Source organism: Thermobia domestica, chromosome 7 (genome assembly GCF_964235325.1).
Source record: "Thermobia domestica chromosome 7, izTheDome1.hap1.1, whole genome shotgun sequence".
Lineage (NCBI taxonomy): Eukaryota > Metazoa > Arthropoda > Insecta > Zygentoma > Lepismatidae > Thermobia > Thermobia domestica.
Window position 1 is genome coordinate 89,387,527 of NC_137460.1, and position 19,726 is coordinate 89,407,252.

At 36.7% G+C, this 19,726-nt stretch overlaps 1 long non-coding RNA gene across 1 annotated transcript; it reads left to right on the plus strand.

Annotated features, from left to right (window-relative positions):
* The first annotated feature begins 5,160 nt into the window (after positions 1 to 5,160).
* Positions 5,161 to 19,147, plus strand: LOC145688905 (uncharacterized). Its single transcript, XR_014132013.1, has 3 exons — positions 5,161 to 5,493; positions 14,160 to 14,298; positions 18,998 to 19,147. It is a non-coding gene; the product is annotated as an uncharacterized LOC145688905 (long non-coding RNA).
* The last annotated feature ends 579 nt before the right edge of the window (positions 19,148 to 19,726 follow it).

Sequence of the window (19,726 nt, forward strand, 5' to 3'; positions counted from 1 at the left end):
AAGCTGAAAGTCCACATCTCATATAGCCTCGCTGCTGAAAGAGACTAAACTTAAAATCAAATCAAATTATACATCTGGTTGAATTTAATCAATTTCTTTCAGAATGGACACTGACAAAAAGTTTTACACCATTTCTAACTTGTCCTTTCTTTATCTTAGATAACAATCTCAATCCTTTTTTATTTGCTTCATTTTCTTTCTGCTATATAACACGTGTATGAAAAAATCTCCTATCAACCTTTTCCTGTTACGGTAGGTTATTCATCTTGTAAAATATGGTTAATTACTGACTCAGGAAATGTAATCTAATGTAAGTTTGTTTCTTGCTTACTTATTTTTAAAAAAAATGATTACTGACGGAAATTGAAGAGGGCAAAAGTTTGATTACTGATATGAATATTCATAATATTCGTAATTTAATGATACGCCCTTTAGGTCAAGTGCAAGTCTCGAAAGTTCACAGCCAACCAATGTGTATTCCAATGCGTAGACTATACACTAACACGTGCATAGAGAACTAATCTAATGTACTAAAGTACTGAATAATTTAAATCCTTTAATAAACATTAGAATTTTATTACCACACATCACACAACATGTTATATATGGCGGCTGGTACTATATGTTGCATGGTTGTGCAACCGGATATTTCTTTAATACTAAAGATATTTTTAAGTATTAAAGTAGTGTATCAGTAAATAATAAACAGTTGCCACTGGAAGCAGTAACATTGAGCATATGGCAGCGAGCTGCTATCTCTTAACATGAGGAAGTGGATTTATTCTTGCATCGCTGCTATCCTCCCGTATTACACGTTTCCAGTTGCTACTTCGTTGCAACTGGTATATAGTCAGCTTCTGTAGTAGTTACGAATTCCTCCGTTTGGCAGCGCTTCACTCAATTGATAGGTTGAGTGAGATATAGACGCTTGGAAGAAAGAAGTTAGTCACCAAACAGAAACTCGCAAAGAGCAAATACACGTCTGGTAGTAGCAGGGCAGATCCAAGCTGAATATTTGAGGGAGGGCAGTCGTTCGAAGTCAATAGATTTTATTTTACATTTATAATACAAAGGTAAAAATTCTTGGGATAGATTTTATTTTTAAAATAAAAAAATATCCTATTCTGGTGGGGGGGGGGAAGGGGAGCGATCGAGACTCGAAGAAGATAATGTCTTACCACTGGTCTAATTCCTAGCTGTGTGTCGCTCGTGCACATGATCCCGTGTTCAATTTCCGGCGGAGAGCATAAAAAATTAATCTCAAATTATTCACTTTCAATACTCATCTGTCTTCTTTAGCCTAAATTGCTGGAATGTTAAACTATTATTTTTTTTCCATTTTCGAAGGAAAAAATCTTATATTTCATGCTTCTTTATAATAGAACAGCAGACAAAAATACGTAGTTACTGAAAATGAACTCTTTGTCCCTTATATCCATACAAAGAAATGCTAACAAAATGCATATTGTCGAAGGAGAGAGGTGTTTCTGTACCTTAAAGAAAATAAAGCGGAAAATATTTGCAGTAGCGATGCTTTCTATTCAGAAAAACTTGGCGAGCAGCATTTCAGATTTCAATGAAGTCATAGGAGAATTTGAAGCTCGAAAAGAACGAAGAAAGATCTTCCTTTCTAAAATAATGCATAGTTTACTTAATTAAATAATTTTGTTTAACTGTGTGCATAAATATATGCAATTTTCTTGCTTTTTTTTTCTTTTTGGGTTAACGATATCATTCATGGCTTACAGCACATGCTATATATTCGATTTATCTCTTGTACAATAACATGAACGTAGAAGTTTTTGTAAATAAATAGTGCATAAACGTGCATTGATAGTGGTTGTTTGAAAAAAAAGGAAATAACTTATATATTAAATCAATATTAGAGAATACACTTTAATCAATAAATATACAAATGGAGCTTATAAGGACTTTCCTCTTCATATTTCCTGAATATTTTTTGGATAAGACTCAAGAATGCTGGATGGAGGGGAACACTTGCGCGTAACTACATACCTTTGATATTGCAACATTGCAACCGGTACTTCTACAGACCACGAACCGCTACTGATATATATAGGTCCGTGTCGCCACATTTTGCCTAATCCTCGTTTCGCCTAACCAATTATCTAACACTTTTGTGACAGATAAATAATAAGATTTCAGTCCGCCATTTTAGGCGCAAAAAGGATCCTCGTTTGGCCTAATCCTCGTTAAGCCTAAAATGGCGGACAATAAAAAAAATCATGGAAATTCAAGTAGAGGGAAATTACAAAAGAAAATTCCCTAGAAAGAAATGCAATTTTTTTAATATTGATATTATGTTAACCCATGGTCAATATTTTCAAGCAGTTAGGATTAGCAAAACTCCTTTATGTATTTACCATGTTTATATATATAATGTGTGTGTGTGTATCTGTATGAGAGGGAGAGCAAAAAGATCACTACTATGCAATAAGGATGTTAGATTCACTATTATGCACACCAGTTAAATTTGATTGTATTATGCGTGTCTTCAACTCCGGATTATCCTTAACTAGTATCATTAAAATTTGTTCAATTTTTACACCATCTCCGAGACTTGGCGGTCTTAATCAGAGACTTATGCTATGGACGTTCTGGTAGTGGGTCAAACGAGTGAAATTTGAATTCAAAAGTTATAATTTCACCAATGCAAATAAAAAAATTAGTTGATTAAGTGCTTTGAGGAAATTCAAATTGTAATGTATTGGGACGACAAAACTATAAATGAAGCAGAGACGTATAAGAAACTGCTAGAGTATAAATAATACTTGTTTATCTTGAGCTTCTTTCAGATGTGTTCTTGCACATCTAACCTTAATGTACTTCAGAACATTTTGCAATAAAAATACAAATGTTGAAAGTAGTGGAAGAGCTTTGTAGTCATTTCCTGCATTCGAATTTCTAAGATTTGAGCAAATACTTGGAAACATTCCAGAATCATGTGAAATTCACTTGCTAGAAAAAAAAATCTATAAAGGAACATCATATGACTAAATAATTACACAAATAACAGATATGTTTGAGTCGAATGAAATACCATGTTCAAGTGCACGTTACAAATCTTGTGTAAGGGTTATCTTGCGCTTCATGCGTTTCCTTCCACTTTTTTCACCTCAGCAGTTTCGTTGATTGTCATCATCACCGTCTCTCTTAGCCTTGGAGCATAAAAATGAGATTCAAACCAAAAGAAAAACTAAAATATTACGCTTATTTTCAATAGTGAATTCTCAGAAATGTTGAAAGGAAAATTAGAAACCTATTTTTTTTTTTATTTTTTTTTTTTAGAATGAATGTTACTTTTATTTCCCAAAATTTTATCTAAATGAGTAACTAAAAAATAAAGTTTGCATTGAAAGTGAACAAGTAAAACACAACTTAGCATTTCAGTCATCTAACATTCTAAATGAATGCAATACGACATAGCATCTAAATAAGAAACTAACTAACTTTATGGCTTATGAAACCCGAAGGTTCAATGCCGCGTTCACAAAGGCTCTCCACCGACCTCTATCCTTGGCCAATTGGATCCAGTTTCTACTTTGTATTACAATCTCTGCGAGATCCATCTTAATATTGTCCTCCCATCTGCGCCTAGGTCTTCCTGATGGTCGTTTTCCAATTGGTCTTCCAGTCAATACTTCGAAAGCGTTTCTACTTTCTTCCATCCTAGCTACATGACCTGCCCACCTAAGCCTCCTAGACTTGATGACCCTAACAATGTTTGGTAAACCATGTAAATTATGTAGTTCCTCGTTATGAAGTTTCCGCCATTCCCCATTTCCGTTCCTCTTAGGTCCGAATATTCGTCTCAGAATTTTGTTCTCAAATACTTTGTCTATGTTCTTCTCTTAGAGTAAGCGGTCATGTTTTGCAACCATATACACTGAGAAAAATCCATTATCCGGACAGCGGTATATTGTACAAATACAAGGATTCGTTATGTTTACTAAGGAAATCTGTACGGAGCGTACTTTATCCATATGCTACACAGCTACTGCCTTTAACGCGCTTAGATGTTATATCATGTCGCTGCAGGATGTCTGATATCTAACAATCTTCCGTATTTTATATACGTATACGTATGTTAAATACTTCAGCTATATGTTATATACGTCCATCTGTGTGTGAGGTCCTGACCGCCTATAGACACCTCTTTCTTGCACCATAGATGACGTCATGAAACAACTGTCGTATGCTTGCGAGCTGGTTTATAAACGAGGTTGTTTACAAACGGAAAAGAAGAGCGGAAGGAAAGAAGCCTGGGTAAGTGCAATAGTAAATTATCACTTTAGTTAAATATTCCATTAATTATATATTCCTTTAGTATAACTTGCTTTAATATAGTACTAAACAAGTAATGTGATTTATGACCACAATTCTTACTATTGTAACTCGTTAATGGTTGAGGAGAAAGAAATGGGTTAATCTGAATTTTGAGAAATCTTTGAATATTAATGTTTTGTAACTTTTTACATTTCAAGGTACGCAAAATGAATGTTATGTGTTTATTCTTTCCTTTTTATATGTGACGGTTTATTACTTGATGGAGATTTACTACAGGACTGCTTAACATAATTGCTAAGAAACCGTTTTCAGCGCGAACATTTTCTTGTGTAGTGAAGATTTAGGATTTAGATTTCTGGGCTTTCGGCATCAATGACCTTGTTAGCCCGTCACATGTGAGTTATGACGTCCCTCGGTGAGCACACTATCCGGGGAAAGGGAAGGAAGCAAACGGCCTGGGACCTATATGTTGGGTACTACCCGGCATTTGCCTGGTATGAAATGAGGAAAACCCAAGAAAGCCTCATTCAGGATGTCTGGACTTAAAAGCTTTTGATACTTTTTCGACCGAGTGCCCCTACCGGAATCGAACCTGGGTCCGCTCGTACCGAAGGCGAGAGCGTTAGCAACTACGCTACGCGGAGCCACTTGTGTCTAGGAAACCTATTTTTACTAGGATATTTGCAACAAAATTTATTTCCTTTCTTTCTTTATTTTTCTTTTTCTTTTTGTTTTTTAACAATAAAACAAAACATATTTTACAGCCTCACTGAAATTTAAAAACAGCAGTCAGGGAGAGATCACGTTTAAGATTCTTTTTGTTTTGTTTTGTTTTGTTTTGTTTTGCTTGTTATGTTCTCTAGTTAACTAATGTTTGAGTTCCTGAGAATTACATTATTATTATTATTGTTTCATAATTTTCGAACCAAAAATTAGATGTTTTTCTTTTTTTCCTTGTGTTGACGTCATTGTGGCAAGTTGGGGTGTTTGTATCGTACCTTGGCATTAATTTGGTTACTAGCACATAGTTTCAAGGTCATAAGTTGTAGGCCGCTTGAAACAGCTATTACACAGTTGAGTGTCAGACGTTTGACTTGCAGCTTTCGTTACAGCGTCTAAATTGCAGTATTGGATTGCGTCCAGCTTCTATGGCTGGTAAAAAAGTTATATCGCTTTCGTAATATGGTAAGAAATACAATGTAACAGTTAGGTATAGTATATATGACTAGTTTAATTAGTCGGAAATTACTCTGTTTCCTTGTCTTATTCTTTCGATTATGTTTAAGTACTGTGTCTTCATAGTATTGTTTCACTATTTCTAGAAGGAATTAAGTATTAACGAAGTAAAGAATAAGCAGAAGCCCACTTTGACGTTTACTATTTCTCATACTTCATTGAGAATGTTTTGATCCCCAATTGCGCAAACTTCTAATATGTATGTGTGTTTCTTTTTGTTGTTGTTGTTGTTCTAGTATGTATGTGTGTTTCTTTTTGTTGTTGTTGTTGTTGCTTACACTGCTATAGATATGAGCTCCTTCATGGCTAAGCGGTTAGCGTACGCGCCTTTGGTGTGGGAAACCCGCGTTCGATTCCCGGCGGGAGTGGTTCGGAGTCCATGTTAATCAGTAAGTCCACGTCTCATACAGCCTCGTTGCAGAAAAGGATATTAAAATCAACTCAGCACTGCTTTACAGATGGAGTTGTTTGATTCAGGGTTCGAATGAAGCTTTTTACGGGAAGCAGGCACGTAGCCAAGGGGTGGGTCCAGACCCCCCCCCCTTCGGATCCAGAAATGAAAAATATTAAGGAAAGATGAAACAGAAAGAAACAGATGAATCAGCCTCAAAAATATAAAGCTACAATAAGCGTTTTGGTTACTCTTTCTTACGAGGAGCTTTGTGTGGAGGAAACGGGAGGGGGGGGCGGATCAAGTTGAAATTGGATATTATTATAACGGAACATTCCGAATTCCATCTAGCTCCATGTTAACCGTATGCAGCGGCGCAAATCTGTCTTCAACATTGGGAGGGACGGGTAAAACAGTTCTCATAATTTTTTTAAGGATGTTCAAATTACAGTATAACCTCGTTAACACGAACTCGCTTAAGCCGAACACTCGGTTAGGACGAACAAAATTTCGGTCCCGGCATCGCTGTACGTTATCTTATAGGAAGTTTTATCGGTTAACACGAATTTCGGTTAGCACGAATTACGAACTAATTTTTAGTCCCTTGAGTCAGTAAAGGTTTTGATTTAACACGAACTTCCAATCCTTTGATTTTTTTAAACATCATTTTTCTTATTTCAGATTTCACTCCAGATCAGTTTTTGTCATACAGTATTTATACAGACGAAAATTGCCTTGTAAATAAGAGAAAAACCAGAAACAGATATCTTTCCTCTTATGAGGTGTTGATTCTGTCCTCTGTCAAGCGCTGAACATGCAGGTGCTTGGCAGACGAGCTGGCGACAGCTCGAGACAAAACATCTTCTCTCCCCTGTAACTCCAAACTGGTGACAGCAATCATAAATACCTTTCCGTTACAAGCGGTACTCACCCTGCTAGCGAAGTTATCAATTTTATAACTTGACCTGGATTTTCTGCGTGGAAGCTTTTTTTTTTTTTAAATCTTCGAAGATAGGCTAATAAACTTACTGTAGTGTTTTCACTTTTCAGAGGATGGTACCGAGACCTACACTAGTCTCGATCTCGATTTTAACTCGAATTTGAGACCGAGGTGTGCTTTCCGAAATCGAGACGAGACCGAAACTCTCAGTCTCGTCTCGATACAATTCTGTAGATGGTATCAAGACAGAGAATAGTCTTGGTCTCGTCACGAATTTGGAACCGAGACGAGACCGAGACTACTCAGTCTCGTCTCGATACCATCTCTAGTGTGTTCTATGACATACATAATATACTGTAGTGGTATGTATAGTCTGTATACTGTAGTGTGTATGTATGGAGAAAATGTATTCGAATAATAAAATTTGTGTCCCCGGTTAACACGAATTCTTTTAACACGAACTCCTGATTTTTCAGTCCCTTGATATTCGTGTTAACGAGGGTTTACTGTATGAAGTTGAAAAACAATGCTGCGGAGGATCAGGGGAGCAGAGTTGTCTTCAAAATTCTGAGGTGGGCAGATTTAAGGCTTATTCTGGGGTGGGGACATCAATTTCATCTTACTTTCCTTTGTGGCAATCGGACACAAATCATCACATTTCTCTCCAAAAAACGCATTTCAAATCGGATTATTGAGGGGAAAGTCCCCCCCCAGTTCTAAGATTGGAGGGGACATGTCCTCATCCCCCCGGGACTTGCGCCAGTAACCGTATGGACTACAAATGACGATCGATAAACCGGTTCTTTCAGATAGCCTGTCAGAACTTAAGCAATGCCCAGAATTACCAATAATATGAACCATTTTGAATTTCGCGGCAACACTAATCCATTTTATAGGATGTCTTTACTCCAGAAAGAGATCTCGTTGCTATTCTTGACGGCATTGAACTAAGATAAGAGAAATAGAAAGAAGACGAGAAGAACCGAGTTCGAATGACCTTGGAAGACTATGCCTTTGTCAATACTTTTTTCTATTCTTTTACGCAAGATTTCTTCATAATTCTTTAATTAAAATACTTACTAACATATCCTCATTTTATTGTCCTAACAAATCAATATGGATATGTTGTCAGTAAAATAGTTTAGATTGATCGAACCCCTGGTGTGATAACCACAGTATTTCGTCACAGACCTCCCGTATTGCGAAATCGTGGCTACGTGCCTGCGGGGAGGGGGCGACTTTTCAGATATACAATCCAAGCCTTTTATTTCTCAGGCTATTGCGATTGAATGGTAATGTAACGTAATGTACGATATGTGCATTTTCTAGATGCCATAAAATTATAATTTTAATTGAACATTCCACGATTATATACTTCAGGTTAAAGGAGTTTGATGATTAATTGAAGTGAATAATCGAGGCAGTGATTCTCAATCTTCTTGACTTACGACACACTTTAGTAAACCCCAATGACATCGATATATTTGTTTAGATTTTGGATTGCTTTCCAACAAGTCGAGCCGCGCCAAAGCTGTAGGCTTACTAAGTTAAGTGAACTGATCCTAATCTAAATCCATTGTTTTCGGGGGCGCAGAAATGGACAGTGACACTTCCGATACTATTTAAATCAAAATTCAGCCAAGCAACTTGGGGAGGGAAAGAGGGGAGACGGATCTTACAAATGATCGAAAATAACCGATATGAGAGAGCGTTTCGTAATAGTAAAAAAAGTGACTGACTAACGTAACATACATGTATTACTGGTTTTCTTATTTTCACCCAACGAAGCAGGTAATTAACGCTAGTACTAGGTATGTGTAGACTAAATGAGGTGATTTGCTTCGTGACCCTTCGAACAATGTACGAAGCGGATGCAAGCAGTTAGTACATGGAGTTAGCTTACCTAAATTTAGATTTCGCTTTCCGAAATCTTAATGGATGTATTAAGTGATTTCGTTACTTACACTCTTAATCTCTAAATACAAGGATTCAAAACACATTTTCGATTCCAAACTATGACTCTGCTAGACAAAGAAAGCATAGTCCAGTGTATGTTTTACTTCATTTTCATATACGTGCTCGTAGGTTTTCTCGGGGACTTGGTTTCCTCCCACTTTCTCATTTCACCAAATATTCCATAATCATTAACTTGCTTTAATCACCGACTCCCTTAGCCTAACAGCATAATAGTGGGACATTAAACTCAAAGACTTTATTTTTATTTTCAAGTAATTACTTTTCTCTCCCTTATTTATTTTTAATTTAATTTCTCTTTCAATTTCCCTCTTTTAGGAACATCAAAATAATTTACAATTCTTTCTCATTATAATAACACTATTAAAAGTCCCATATGCAGCTCACCACGTTGGAACCCAGCGGAAACAGATGAACAACGAATATTGTCGAAAATATGCATTGCTTACAGCGGCGTAGCGAGCATTACAAGATTGGGAGGGGGATGAAACTTGAAATTGCCAAGTCTTGATTTTTATCTTTAAAAAATGTCAAGTCTTGATAAAAAAAATGCCAAGTGTTTCGAAAATCTTACAAACCCTATGAAAAACTATTACAGCAACCTTATTTTCATATTCGTTCCATTCCATGCCCCCCGTCTGAGACACGAATAAGATCAGCCCTTGTTCCGCTCTCGAGTCCAATTTAACATCTAACCTCAGGATCATTATCATCACCCACGAAGCACAACTGTTAATTTGATAACTCATGGCTATGTTAGGTAACCTCCGCCAGCTAATCTTCACGAGAACCTTTAAAGTTACAATCAGTTGTAGAAATGCATTTAAAAACGTAGAATAAGGTAGGTTATATTTACTGTTTGTGATGTAGAAGTGCCTAATTTACATATTAAACATTCAATTGAGGGGTTCAGTGAGAGACCAGGCTAACTTACATCCAGGTCAAGATTGAGATTTTGACGGAACAGCATACTAATGTCATTAATTGACCTTTGCCTCAACCACTTGTCTGTGTGGCTTGTCCTGAGACAGGGGCGGATCCAGGGAGGGTCTATCTCCCCCAAGAAGAGGAAACTTTGTGTATTTTAATATAAAATAAAACCCACCCAGAGTTGAATCTCTTAAAAGTAGCTCTATCTTGTAAGTAGTGGCATTACAACCCACCGCCCCCCAGTAGTCCATCCTGGATCCACCCCTGTTGTATACTAAACCAAACTATGAATATCAGTCGTATCCTTTGAAACGTGCTGTTTTCATTTGTTTCCTTTTCTTTCAGAAAGTTAAAATTGTCAGTTAGCCTAGTCTCTCGCTAAACTGTCAATTGTGACAAAACACACCAATAATTGTTGATGCCAACTAAAACATACATATCCAAAGCCTACAAAATATATCACATTATTTAAGTTTTTTTCTTTCTTTTTTTTTTCAAAATTGCTTGCAATGTTTTTCTTCGTGCCAAGCATCCGAATGTCATCTTGAATTCTGACCTCATTTCACTACAATTCTTTGAAGTGTAAGACTGCGCAGCTTTTTTTTTCCCCTCTCTCTCGCTCTCTTCAGTCCTTCAGTCTCCCCCACTTTGATTTCATGATTTCGCACTCTGATGAAAAGTATTAAACACCAAAATGGAAAAGTACTAATATATAACCTCTCTTTTAGTAGCCCCTCCAACCACACGCCCGGGGCACGTGCCTTGCTTGCTCGCCCATAGCTCTGTGAGCTATATAAGTAAAATACAATGCGCGCGCATATGTAAACTTGGTGCCAGCTTTGATTCTCGCTGAGAGAGTATACATATAATGTTGGTTCGAATTCCATCAAAACCATAGGCTCATTTTTGTGTAACCTTGGTACTAAAGAAGACAGTAGACTTCAACAAATATTCCTGTCGGGCCTCGATGGCTCAGTGGTAGAGCGTTCACCTCTGGTGTTTGGGGTCTTTGGTTTGATCCCAGCTCGCGCCAAGTAAACTTTGTGGTGGACAAACACCGTGTGAGTGGGTTTTCTCGGGGTTCTCCCGTTTCCTCCCACTTTCTTCATTCCACCATTTCATTCATTATATCATCATCAGCGTCTCCTTTAGCCTAGCCGGTATACCCGTCATTATTGATACAACTATTATATACAGGATGCATCAGAAGTCCCTTGTCATCCTTTCTGAAAACTACAGGGATGTAGTTACATTGATTGCGAGATAAGAGATACACATTAGGCCCAGAGGGATACTTTCGGATTACATCACGCGGACGGTCGCCATCTTAGATTCGAAATTGTAATACGGACGATAAGTGGGTAGTGTGATACATGGCCATGCACTAAAATGTTCTGAGGATGTCAAATATGCAATCAGATATCATGTAACTTATTCTGGTGAAATGTTATTGGCAGTGAACCAAGTGAGACTATATGTAGTGGTATGTCATACCCTTCTTTTTTTTTTTTTTTTTTTCCAGCGATAGAGACATACCGTTTCTGGTTTTTTAGTGATCAAGATAAACCTTCACGGAAGAATAAATGCTAAATACCATTAATAAATCCCTTTTTTATACGTATTGACGAATAGCTTTGCACATAAAAAGATTTTATTTCTTATGTAGATTCTAAGTTGACAATACTGACATTTTTACCTTTTTCTACCTTTTGTTTGTAAAATGAGGTGTTTTCAAAGAAGTTCATCTAGTTTATATGTTGATGTGCCGTATTGAATTGTTTCTTTCGTATGTATGTATGTGTCGTCTTGTCTGAATTCTTATAAGCGTCGTATTTTGAGCATGGGCGGATTTAGGGGATTGCTGTGGGGGCAGATCTTACGGGAGTTTGAAATACCCCTCATTCGAGTGTGTGGTCCAAGAGTTTTCCCGCTGGAAATTGTTAATATTGAAAGTCGGTTTTTGAGCACTTTCGTGTATAATTCTCTGATACAAGGTAAGGGCTATTTTTATTTATTTTTTTCCAGAAAGTTGTTCACGATGGATGGATCAGTCTCCGTTTTTTCTCCGTAACTAAAAGAAGCTTTCCAGTGGTTTTCAGACATTATGTAAATAGAAATGCAATCTTGTAGGCTTCACACCTCACTGCATTTGAACATTTAGATAGCCGATATGTCGAGTCAAAATCGTAATAAAACACACCGCCTCTGATTTTTCCCACTTCGAACACATTTCCCTGTTATAGTCAGGGGTAAAAGCTAGGGGGAACGCGGGGGACGCAGTTCCCCACCTCGAAAAATATGTAGGACGTCCCCCAGATCCTAAAATGGTACAATGGGCAGAGATAGGCAGGAGGAACGGCGTGGAGTGATGCCGCTACCTACCGTCCCCCCACCTTTTCAGGTCCACTTTTACCCCTGGTTATAGTATATGTTCTACATGTTCCTACCGAGCAATAAACATTTGCAGAAGCTTCTTCCAATTGCTGTGGACACAAAGTAGGATATAGGGTCAAATTTGTGCACAGACGATGGCGATACTTTGTTCTAGATGATAAAAATTATGAATATTTACTGCACAAACCATAGCCTTAACTTTTCCACTTAGCTAGAAATTGAACAGCGTTAGGTCCGGTGATCGAGCAGCCATTCAACTGCCTCTCGTCGATCAACCCATGTTCTAGAAAATTGTTCAAGTAGTGACGCAATACGAATCCATAATGAAGAAAGCGCCATGGTGTTGAAAAAACTGCGAGAATGTACCATCCTCGGGCATCGCAGCTCGCAATATCTATCCCTGTACGAACGAGCGTGAGGTATTATTCCGCAGTTAATTTTATGGAATGAAAAAGTGACTGATTAGACGTATTCCTCATTTGTCTGCCAACAACATAATTAATTTTCTTTGCGCTGGTCATGTTGGAGGGGTCTTGCACGCGGGGTTGTCAGGTGACCAATTGTGCATGTTCTGCCTATTAACCTTCCCATTTACGTAGAGGTCAGCTTCATCTGAAAAGAGTATTTGCATAAAAATGTTAACCATAATTACTCACTGCACTTGGCGATCAACATCGTTCTCGTGGAGATGTTGCTTCATTTGCACCTTGTACGGATGCACTTATACACGCGCAGACCCTATGACTCAACCCACATTGCATTAATAAATGACGTGTGCTCCTCTGGGGCCACATCGAGAAAGAAGTCAGCACTGCCGTAGGCGTTGCTTCATCTGTAGCTCTCTACGATCGTCCGCTACGACGTATGTTCACGAATGTGCCCGTCTCCTCAAATTTAGTTAATTACTGTGACACTGCAACATGTAACACAGTCACATTGTGGATGATTCTGTTTGCAATCGGTAACCACTGTACAGGCACTCCTCCCGCTCCACAGTTTGAATATTTCGATGCATTCCTCACGTGCTAACGGTATGGTTCTACATCTAGAAGAAAGAGGTAAATACAACGTTCAATTGGCAATAACTTTTCACCAAATTAAGCTCCATGGAATCTGATTGCATATTTGACATACTGAGAAAATTCTAGCCTGTGGCCATATATATATCACATTACTCACCAGTTTATAACAAACAAATTTAATCCAAAATGGCGGCCGTCTGTGAGAGTATTTCCAAACGGCCTAATGTATATCACCCATCTCACATTCAATTAAACTACACCCGTGTAGAATTTAGAAAGGAACTTCGTATGATGTATACAGGGTGTTTCGAAAGTCCTCTGACGTTACAACAAAACGTAAGAGGAAAAACCATTTCTAAATATGTTGTTTTCATTCTAAAGTGAACACTTTTTAAATCGGAGGAGCCGTTTGGGCTGTACTCTTTATGCGCCCAATGTGGAATGAAAATGCAATGTTACCATTTACCTGGACCCACAACATATGTGAATGAAGTTACTGTTTGAAATGGGGGCTAGCCATCGACATGTTAGCGTAAAAATCAGTAACTTCATTCACTTATGTTGTGGGTCCAGGTAAATGGCAACGTTGCATTTTCATTTAACATTGGACGCATAAAGAGTGTACAGCCAAACGGCTCATCCGATTTTGAAAATTCCTTCAACTTACATTGGAAACATCATATTTGGAGACGGTTTCCCAATTACATTTTGTTGTAACTCTGATAATAATCGAGTTACTTAATGTCAGGGGACTTTTGAGACACCCTATATATCTTATGGAATATATGTTTGATGTCCCTATAACTGTAGATATAATTTAGTTTGTTTAAATTTACAAGTTATTACAAGTAGATTCTGACTTACATGCGTAAGAGTTTGTATGTAACTAACTAATAAATTCTATTTCATGAAATTTACATTGAAATATTTAACACAAAATCTTTTATATTCATGCTTAACTTAGTGACTTGGCTTTGGACTGCAACTGATTATTGTACCCCATTATTGCTTGAGAAGAAAACCGATGTCCGAATCTTCATTTGGAGAAACCAAAGAACTATTGGAATGCTGAGGATTGCAATCATTAATTTCTACACTTCAAGGTGCGTAAAGTATATCTAGGTATATTCTGTGTTTATTGTTATAATTACTATTACTATTATTGGGTTTAGAATCAATCAAGTACTTCATGATATTTTAGAGGGATCAAGATGGCTGCCAGATAGATAAATATTTGAGCGTCAGGCCCTTATTTCTTTTCAATTTTATATTTAATCAATGTCTATTCCCCCCCCCCCTCATTATTCCACCAAATCGTATTCCAAGATCATCAATTTTCAATACTCATTTGTGACTGTCAGCATACATAGCATAACCGTAGGAAGTAAAACAAAGATTTATTTTTATTTTTCGTTTTCATGTCTTTTCTCCATAGCTGTGAAAAATAACGCCTTCAACATCATAAATTTGTATGCTACTTGCCTGCTTTCGAGCACAGTAATCAACTATTTGGACATTACGAAGCAAAGCAGGTCTACGTTGCAGTTAGCATACTTTTGAAAGGATGTGACATAATGATATTGGTGTTGTGATGTTCAGCCTAAACAGTGCAAGTAAATAAATCTGTAACAATTGTATTGGTGTTTAGCTTACATGTCCTCCAGACGGGCCATTTTTTTTTTTTTTTTTTACATCTTGTTACTTCTACTCTATATGAGAGGTCGCGGTAGCTCAGTGGTGGAGCGTTCACCTCTGGTGCTTGGGGTCCTGGGTTCGATCCCAATCCCCGCCAAGTGAACTTTGTGGTGGACAAACACCGTGTGCGTGGGTTTTCTCGGGGTTGTCCCGTTTCCTCCCACTTTTTTGATTCCACCATTTCATTCATTACTCATCATCACCGTCTCCTTTAGCCTAACCGGCATAATCGTGGGACGTAAAACTCAAAGATTTCATTTCATTTCTACTCTATATGAAGTATATTCTGAGGTTGTGTTTTTGGGGACGTGGTAGCTCAGTGATGGAGCGTTCACCTCTCCTGCGTGGAGTTCCTGGATCGATCCCAGCACGTGCCAAATGGGCTTTGGGTTGGACAAACACTGTGTGTGGTTTTCTCGGGGTTTTCCCGTTTTCTCTCACAGTTTTCATTCTACTATTTCATTCATTCTCATGATTATAGTCTCCTTTAGCATACCCGGCAAAATCGTGGAACGTAAAACTCAAAGATTTCATTTCATATAAACTTTGGTGCAAAGTAACCCCATAGATGAAGATATTTTGCACCACATACAAAAAAGTATGTTCAATATACTAACATAATGTTTGTCTGCAATGTTTTCTCTCCTGTATTTATACATTTCACTTTTTACACAAAACTGCATGTGTAACGAATTTTTGTTACGAAATTCGAGACGAGACATAGCTCTTCCAATAGAAACAGATACAGTTTTCGAGACGAGACAACTTTCGCGACACCTTTGCGAGAGGTGACAGTCTCAAATCATTTCTCGTGCGTACCCCTAGCCCATATCGTGCGTTATCAAAAAGCATGTTAATGAGAAATAACAACATGTAAATACAATATAGGTAGTTAAAAACATTTTTGTTTTCATTCTTCACTAATGCATTATTATTAACCTCAGTATTTTATTGTCCATTCTTAATCTTAAGGCGATATATAATTAAGTTTTGAATTCGGTTAACTTATTTTGTTTCTCAAATTGTATTAAAAATGTATGTACAAACATGTTTATTTTCATTCTTGAGTGCTTAAAGTCACTATAGTTATTAAACATCGTAATTAATATTGTACTCTTAACGTTAAAATAATATACAGTTAACTTTTGAATTCAGTTAACATTTTTCTTACTGAAATTGCTTTAAAAAGTATGTAAAAACTTTTTTATTTTCTTTCTTGAGTGCCAAAAGTGATGCACAGTTATTAAGATTAGTACTTTATACTCTATTCTTAATTTTAAACTGATAAACAGTGCGTTTCTGAATAAATTATGTCAAGTTATTTGAGTGACGAACACTGGTACAAAACCCTAACTACCACTGGAACATTTCGATTTTGAGATGACTACTACCGGTGCAATACAAGGGATTTTAAAATATTGTTTTTCCTTCAACGGCTATTCGATTTTGAATTCTGACTACATGGTCATATATAGGAAGGATCAGTGTCTCTTTCCAACTATGGTACAGCTCCGACCGATTCACGGTGCTCACAGAAGAGACAAAAGAGTATGTTTTCAACCTTAAAGTAACGACCACTGGTGTTTTTACCCTGGTATGCAAAAGTAAGTGGGTACCCCAATGGGGTAGAGGGGTACTATGCGGTACCTAATTTCTGCATTTTAGATATATGGAAATACATGTGTCTAAAATGTAAAGAACTGATATTTGTTTACCGAAAACTGCAACTCGGTAAGCCTTACGGATACCGAGACATGGGAAAATAAAGAGCGACACGATATGTATGTGGGGCTTGCATACTTGAAGGTACAATTTGGAAAATGAATTCAAATATGACTAACGGCTATCAAGATATTGTCAAATAAAGAGAGGACCAATACAGGTATGGGATTTTCGTATTAGATGATAAAATTTCCGAAACCGGTCATGGAAAGTTAATAAACACCAGTAGCAATTCCATCTTCAAGTAATTAGATATTTCCATGGGGTGTTAGAACATCTTACAGTCTACCAAGATTAAATTTTAAAAGCTTTTGAAAATATAACTTGACATTTGTAAAGAGTATTAGAAATATGTATTTACCTAAAACTTGCAGCTAGTACATCTAACATATAGAGAAACACCGTGAAATAAAAGAGTATGAGATGTTGAAACTTCGGAAAAATTATTGGTCCCAACAAAATTAAATAAGATGGTATTTCTATGGGTTAAGTAAGTACCTCAGTACAATTTCGATGGAAAGATTAGTTCTAGGTTTTCTTCAGGCAGTTCCAAAGGTTCATCGAGCTGTGTAAAAGAGTGAAAATTCCCTGTGAATATCTAATATAGTAACCAAAATATAACGAGTCATTTATTTTATGACGTAAAAATAGAGATCTTTAAGTATTTGTACTTCTGGGTCTTTGCTATAAGAAAGAAATTCAAAAACCTACTGTATATACCTTAATATGCAATTAAATCAGTGAGGAGTAACTTAGTGGTGGGGTGTGTACCTAGTATGTTTTGCAGAAACTACACTGGAGTATTCTCTTAATCCACAGAGATACGATCACACTTAACTGCCCATTTATTTTTAAAATGAAATTAAGGCAAGTGAATGTTGATGATAGAATTGATGGAGTGTAAAGGTGGGAGGAAAGGAGTACACCGAGAATACCCACGAATACAATGTCGACTACAAACTGACTTGGACACGGATCAAACCAGGGACCCAATACACCAAAGGTACGCACTCTACCACTAAGCCACCGTGCCTCCACCCATTTAATTGTCTATTAAGGTGTATACGGTAGTTTTCTGAAATTTCTTCTTCTTACAGCAAAGACTCAACAGTACAAATCCATGTGGGTCTCCATTTTTACGACCTCGTAAAATACATAATTACTTATATCTCGGTTGCTATATTAGATATTGACAAAGAATTTTCATTCTTTTTGTACGCTAGGAATTATCACGCTTGGATTTACCCGAAGAAAACTTCGAGCTGAATTAATCTTTCGATCGGAATTGCCCTGACGAGTGTGAGGTACTCACTTAACCCATATAAGTACCATCTTATTTAACTTTTATTAAGATCAAAAGTTGTTTTATGAAATTTCAAGATCTAATACTCTTTTATTTCACGGTGTCTCTCTAGCTGTAAGATGTACTGGCTGGAAGTTTTGGGTAACTCTATTCTCTTTTCTAATACTCTTTACAAATGTCAAATTATATTTTCCAAAGCTTTTAAAACTTAATCTTTTTAGACCCATGATGTTCTAAAACCCCATGGAAATACCCAGTTACTTTAGGATGAAATTGCTACTGGTGCTTATTCAGATTTCATGATCGATTTCGGAAATTTCACCACCTAACACGAAAACCCCATAACTGTGTGGGTCCTCCCTTTATTTGACAATATCTTGATAGCCATTAGTCATATTTTCATTAATTTTCTAAACTACTGTCAAGTATGGAAGCCCCACATACCTATGGTGTTCCTATTTATTTCACCATATTTCGGTAACTGTTAAACATACCGACTTGCGGTTTCGGTAAACACACACCTGTAACGTTCTTTATAAGTTTATTAAGATATATTTTAGAATGTTTAGAAATGGGAGGTCTGCGAATGCCATAGTACCCGAAAACCCCCATAAGGACGTGTGTGTAGTGTATTGAATTGAAACTACTTTTGAGGTTGTTGATAGCTCTCAGTAATTACGTTTTCGAAACTGCACAATCTAGTACGCAAAACTCACACTTCTATGGTGTTGTCCTTTATTTTCCCATACCTCGGTATCCATAAGGCTTACCGAGTTGCGGTTTTCTGTACTAAACAGATATCAGTTCTTTATATTTTAGAGACATATATTTCCACATATCTAAAAATGCAGACATATTAGGTACCCCATGGTACCTCGAACGCCAGTGGGTACCCACTTACTTTTGCATAGTAATACATTTCGAGTTGTTCAGCATCAACAAACACTTTTTTTTAATTCATCATTTTTCTACCAGAAACCCAAAAGTCCATACCTGACCGAACAGATTTTGTCCATTTAATCTAAAAAATGTTAAATATTTTAAAATGTAACATTTTAAATATTTTTGGATTTTTGTTTCAGGTATTTCATGTATCAAAACAAAACCAGGATTCTGCATGAAAGACAGCGAAAAGAAGCAGTGTAATTTGTGGCTAAAAGCACGTCCTTTCTGAAGACAGACCCGATTGTATTTACATTCTTTTGTACAAATATGTAACCTTAATAAATATACTGCTCCGCAAATTATTTCTTTCTTCCATAAATTAGAATAAATGTATGTCTGTTTAAAGAAAATGTTTGTTAGTTAAAGGTCTTTTCAACTCTTTTTCTCTGTAAATAAGAACATTATACCTTGCAACATTTTTTTTTATCATTGTGCAATTCCGATTGGATAAAGTAAATCTGCACGAAGCACTATTATTTCAGTCATACATTAATAACTAATGTATTGTTCTGTGAATAAGGCAATGGTATAGTGAATATGTTTTAACATAAAATCTGTAACTCAGCTTTTCAGTAGTCAACTTTATTGAGAATCCGAAGAAAGAAAGAAAAAATGTTGGACTTAACGAATTTCAAAATTATTTTTGTTCGAATTCTGGACTAATCCAAATTATCCAGAGAAATCATTTATGTTGCTCTCTACAGATGTATCCTTTCTCCAAATCGTATGAAAAGGAGACTTCATACATCGCTATATTTTGTATGTACTATGTTTCGTATTTATTTAATCACTTTGTACCTTTCTCTAGTGTTGACAAGGCCGCAAGTGTCAATCGAATAATTTAGTGTTTCACTCATGTAACCTTG